Here is a 6,000-nt window from a genome sequence, read left to right as displayed (position 1 = left end):
AGAAGCCAGACTCTGCTTCTGATTCAGGTGCTGCCCCTGTCCAGGATGTCAACCACTGTCCTGCACTGCCTCCTCGTGGATCCTCGGAAAACAGCAGCCACGGTGCCAGTCAGGGAGGTCGGATCTGATGGGAGGCCACTAGAGGGCCACTGCTCACCTGGTCCTCTGGGTCCCATGCTCCCACCTGAAGGCTCTTCATCCCTGACAGGAAGGATGGGGCCTCAAGCACTCTTGCTCCTCAGTAGCCACCAAGGAACACCTGTTGCTTCACATCCTGGTTCCCTAGCCCCATCTCAATGCGTCTGCACCGAAGTGCACAGGGAGACAGAGCAGGCCACAGCTGACCCTGAGAGACCTTTAAGGACTTGGGCCTTGTCTGGTTGGCAGATAGATGGACCTGGTTTGAGACCTTCACCATTCCATCCACAGAAAGATGCTTTCGTGGTGGGAGGGACCAGAACAACAGGGTCTTCGGGTACATCTATGGGGTCAAGACTGGGAGGAGTCACCAAGGATGTTCCCCTGACACCATCCCTCCATCTCTGGACCAACAGCAGATGAAATCAGGAGATGCAAGCCCAACATGGTCTTGAGGAAGGAAACTGGTTTGAAGAGGATGGGGGTGGGGCTGGAAGCAGAACAGGGAAGCTGGAAGGCAAGACCTAGGTGTCACATAGCCGACCTATTTCACTGCCTGGGGGAGAATGCCCCCTCATTACAGGACAAAACCTGACAGGGGCTGTGGGACAGCCCCATGCTAGACACCAAGGCTTTCATGACATCCTCAGTGTGCCTACTCACTGCTGGGGGTGGGGGAGGAGACACCTGGACTCAGAACTCAGAACCTTCAGCAGGGGCCCTGGACACCTGGGCAGGGTCATGGTGATTGGGTTCTCCCAGGGTAGCCCTGACCTGAGGACTATCTCAGAGGGAAATGGCTAGTTCTGGTCTCATCCTGCCTATCTGTGACCTTGGTGTTCTCTCTGCCAGGGTGCACAGAGCTGAGACAGCTCTGAGGTTTTGCCCTCTGGAAACATAGTGAACTAGCTGCCAGTTTCAGGGGTGCAGGTGGAGGAGGCTAGACTCCTCATCACTTGGACAAAGGCTCCCTGATGCAGAGGCCATCAGAGAGTTCTCTCTCTGAGACATCCTTAACAATTGGAAGTCACGGTCTCACTTCCTGAGCCACAGATGTGGCTGGATGAGGGCGGGGGAACATGCTCACAAGTATGCTGGGCTGATCTGGGCACAAAGCCGAGGGGAGCCAGGTGCTCCACGTGCAACTTGGCACGAGCTGCAAGTGACCTCCATGGTGAGGTGGTGGCAGAGTCTGCAAGGTCAACCTAGGGTCCTTCTACACTAAACATGTCTTCCTGGGGTAGGTACGTGCAAATGGCCCCTCATGCCCGCTGCACTCCCAATACTTTCAGTGGTCCCTGCAGCCTGGCTCCGGGTGCCAGATGAAGCCAATAGCTGATGTCCTTGCACCGTTTAGTGGCAGACGGAGCAGCCATGCAGAGGGCTCCAGGGTCACATGGTACTTCTGCATCTTTGTCACACCACAGGTGTATGACGACAGCAACCTCTTGTCCTGGTAACTCATGAAATCTTCCAGCCTCTAAAACTCCATGTTGCAAGCCTTCCCTTATTCTGCCCCTGCCCATGTCTCCTCCCATTGAACACCCTGGTGACTCAGGCCCCATTCTGCTACCTTCCCCACATGTCACTGAGCACACATAGTCACATGAGGACCTTCACACACTTTCCAGAGCTTCCATCAGAACCTGATCTCTCACAAGTTGGGTGTGGCACACTGTTGCCTCCCCTAAGACGGGGACTTGGATTTGAGGTTTGGGTAGTTTCTGTAGCCTTCAGGTCAGTGGCTAAAAGTCTGTAACTCTGAGAATCTTAACATGCAAAGTGAAAAAAAAAAAAAAAAGAATCGCAAATCATAGTAGACCCTTGCTGATGTGCAGTCACAAAGGCTGCTTTCCCCAGGCTTGTCAGCTTAGATGCTCTTTAATGTGTTAAAGATAGGTTGCACAAACACAGCTCTGGCTGGCACTGCAGGAAGGGGACGCCTGAGAGGAGAATGCAGATTTTCTGTTGCTTCCGGGTCCCACAGACCTCCCCATGCTGCAGGGACTCTACCCTGCCCCCGCCTGCGCACGGACCTCCAAAGACTGGCACTGGCAGCAGAGTTCATAGAAACTCTCTTCTACTTTCCTTCTTTCTCCTTAGGGTCCATTAGTCTGAGCACCATCCTTCTCAGGAGGGTCCGCTCTGAGCATCACTCATCAGCTTGGCCCCCAAGCTCATCAAAGTGAACAATTCCACTCCTCTTCAGACAGGAAAAAGGCCCACGGCAACAGGTTTTAGCTTGGAGTTAAAGAAAAGGGCTACTGCTTAAAACATGCTCTCCTTAACTGAGTCACCCTGCTCACTGCTGCCATATGGGAGGTATCTGTGGGGATGAGACCCCGGGAGCCATGAGGCGCATCTTCATCCACGGAGCCTGCACCTCCCCTCTCCAACATTCAATACTCGATGGGGGTATTGACACAGCGCTTTGAGTCCTTGTTCTATTTTTAAACGCCTGATTTGTGTCTTTTCAGTTGGATCTTATTCAGCTAAAACTGTACTGTGTGCTCAGCTGAGGAAGGGTAAACATCCCCAGGGCTGGGGCAATGTGTTTGCACAGACCTCAATTACAAAATTAACAGGGCAGATTGCACTGTCTGTTGAGCCGAAGAGATGACAATAAAAACCTCTAATGAAGGGAGACACGAGAAATAAGACCTAAGGACAAATACTCAAGAGAATGGCTTGTTTATTTATCAAATTCGATTTACTAGCCAGCTGTGTGACTCCAGTTCAGAACCCACCAGAGAGAAGGGCCTCACTCCACTGCAGCAAAGTCCCAGCCTTGGTCAAAGCAGGAGGGAAAAGGAAGGGAGAGCGAGGCAGTGACCGGATGAGGGCTGAGTCGTACTGGCCCAGTGCAGAGCTTCACATATGATCTAACATCACTGGACAGGTCTGCCTGATGTATTCTTGAGGTCACAGGATTGAAGGGAGCAGGAATAAGGCTTATTCTCTCTGATGCACTGAGGTTAGGAAGCCTGGCTAAGAGAGCCAGAGATGGCCACTCCTTAGCCCCATCCAGAACACCTCTCAGACTGGACCCTATGAAATAATGGAGGAAAGCAGGTCGGGCAGTATGGGGAGGTACCCAGGAGCCTGACTCCCTACAAAGGGGAGGATTGCAGGTTCAGCCCCACTGCAGAGCCAGTGGCATGATGGGAGCACGTGCCTTTGTCCTGGGCCCCTAGCTTCAGGCTGCTCCATCCTGGCATCTCAGGAGGACCCAACTGAAATAAGTGGATGCTCTGTAGCCCTCAAACCAGGCATCGCCATGGTCCTCTATGCTTGCCCTTCCTGAAGCATCCAATCAGAGGTCCTGGGGGACCTGGTCAGATTCTCCAACTCTCCCCGACTCAACAACCTTTGAAAGGGAGGCTGAGTACATTGGCTGTAGACATAAAGAATATGGCCTCCGAGCCTCAAGACCACAGCCCATGGAGCCATAGAGCAACAGACAAGGCATAAGCTTGGCAAGGGAGGAGCTTTGCTACTTGAGGCTTATCCAGTCCCTTCCCAACCTCTAGCTCTTCCTCCAGTCTGACTCCACAAACACAGTAACACAGGATGGACTGAAGCCCAAAAAGGTTCTCCTGTGCACAAAGGAAAAGAAATGAATACCAGGTCTGCCACCTCCTGTGACTGTTCAGCCCTGCTCGGATGGAATGGATGCATGCACATGTATGGGACCGGGGACATGGGGCAAAACGAGCAACATCATACCTTTGGAAAATGGGCATTAAGACAGTGTGGAGAGGAGCTGACTGGAGAGTTGGCAATCTTGTGTGTGGGCACTCTCCTGCTGCACCTGGTGACAAGGAATGCCACCACGAGTGACTTCAAAGTCTGACCATTCAGGCTCTCATTCTCAGTGCTTAAGCCAGGATGATGAGCCGCTGAAGTCTGGTGTCACAGATGAGAAGAAAACAAGGTCTGAGGTGACAATGCGTTCCTGGATGCTTTGTGAAGTGCATTCCCACCTGCACACATCAGATCCAGACTCTACTGAGCTCAAAGGTGTCCCATAACCAGCTCCCCAGGGCGTCCTCAGTGCACACCCACCAGTCTCATCCACACAGGTCAGGTTCTGCTCAGAGATGTCAGAGGCTAGAAGATAGCTGAGTATCTCTCAGCACCAAGCCTACACTGAGAACAACTCATTCTCACTCAGTCTAGTAGAGTCGGTATTGAGCAGATCAATGCTAGTGCACAGGAGGGCATTAGAGATATGTGCAGATGTCATATCCAGCACTCTTCTGCAGGGTCTACTATGAACCCTTAGGCCCCAGATAAACTCAGAGTCCTGCTGACAGAGGAGGTAGGGGTTGGGAAGGTAGATGGCAGGCCTCTCCCAGTGAGACTTCTCCTATACCCTCAACTTCACCAAGAAAAAGGTAAGAACAAACTTCGAAAGGAGAAGAACTGTTGCTCTCAGAATGGCCCATGTCTGTCCGCTCTACCCATGGCAAACAAGCCACAGTGCTGTGTGAACCCACGGTGGCACAAGCCACAAATGCTGGCCACCTATTGCCTACAGCTATCCAGTGGCCATCAAATAAAACATTAACAAGAGACGGAAGATAGGAAATTGTACTTTTTAACCTATCTAAAACATTACCAATTCAATATAAAATGGATGAGCAACACCTTGCCCTGGAAGGCAGTCCCACATTCCTGGCCCCAGTGCCGGGCCCAGCCCCAAGCTCAGCAGGGACTGTTGGCTAGGGCAGTTATAGTCTGCTCGAACTTAGTAAAATCTTGATGGGTCACACTCCCCTCCCAAGAACACAGGGGACCCCATATACTACCCCTCAAAGAGCCCAGGGCTGGAACTCTAGCTAGCAGGCAACTGACTTTCACACCAACTGCACGGGCACCACAGCTGCAGGCTTTGATGTGCTCCTCCCCAGTGACACATAGTGGGTACCACCACCAAAACTTCCCTCGTTTCTCTGGCAATCTGCATCCCATCTGTCCCCCAAGGAGCTTCTCAGGTGATGTCAGGCTCAGGCTACACAGCACAGGGAGGGTACCACATGCTTCTAGATATCCCCGGCCTGAGATGTCTGCCCCTGTGGGACAGACTCAGAACCCCCAAACTTACTGATTTTAAAGACGTAAAGCTGGGGCTGGCATTCAGCTGCAGTCCTAGCTCCAGGGAGGCCCAGGCAGAAAGCACAGCAGGGAGTTTGAGGCTGGGCACAGGAAAGGGCTCGCACAAGAACTGAAACTCCCAAAGGGCAAAGATAACATTTTAAGATAACATTTTAACATTTTAGCAGCCGGCATTTCTTCCTTAGAATGAGTTTATCAAGAGCTGTGCCTGAAGAGGCTTTCCTGCTCCCGATTCACTTGGCTTATTAACACTGCAGTGCAGGACATGAACTGACACCTCGGGCCAGTGGGTTTTAACACTGGGTTCCTGTGAAGGTGATGCCTGGGGGTGGGGGAGCAGTGGGAAATGGATCCCCAGCAGGACCTCAGAAAGAGAAGATGGTACTGAGACCTGCCTCAGCTGCCGGTACCCCACCCACACTGCCAGCTCTGCCGAGCCTGCGCTGAAATTGGACCATTAATATACCTACGTTCTGGGATAAATGTGCTAAACTATAAATTTTGACAAGTAGTGGCAGCTACCAAAACTCACTGCCTTGAATGTTTTGAACGAGCTTTAAAATTGCATTTCTGTATTCCTTAAGTGTTTAAGATAAAAAAAAAAAAAAAAGGCAGAAACATGCATCATCCTTATCAACAAAAATCAGAGGATTTTGTTTCCAGAAATCCATTTTGAGAATGTTTTCTCATAGATGCGTGTCTGTCTTTTGAGAGGTGTTTTCTTCCTCTTTCTCTGTCAAACCA

Source organism: Mus caroli, unplaced genomic scaffold (assembly GCF_978045245.1).
Source record: "Mus caroli unplaced genomic scaffold, Mus_caroli_1 scaffold_10, whole genome shotgun sequence".
In the NCBI taxonomy this organism is placed as follows: domain Eukaryota; kingdom Metazoa; phylum Chordata; class Mammalia; order Rodentia; family Muridae; genus Mus; species Mus caroli.
Note: the sequence above shows the minus strand (reverse complement) of the source record.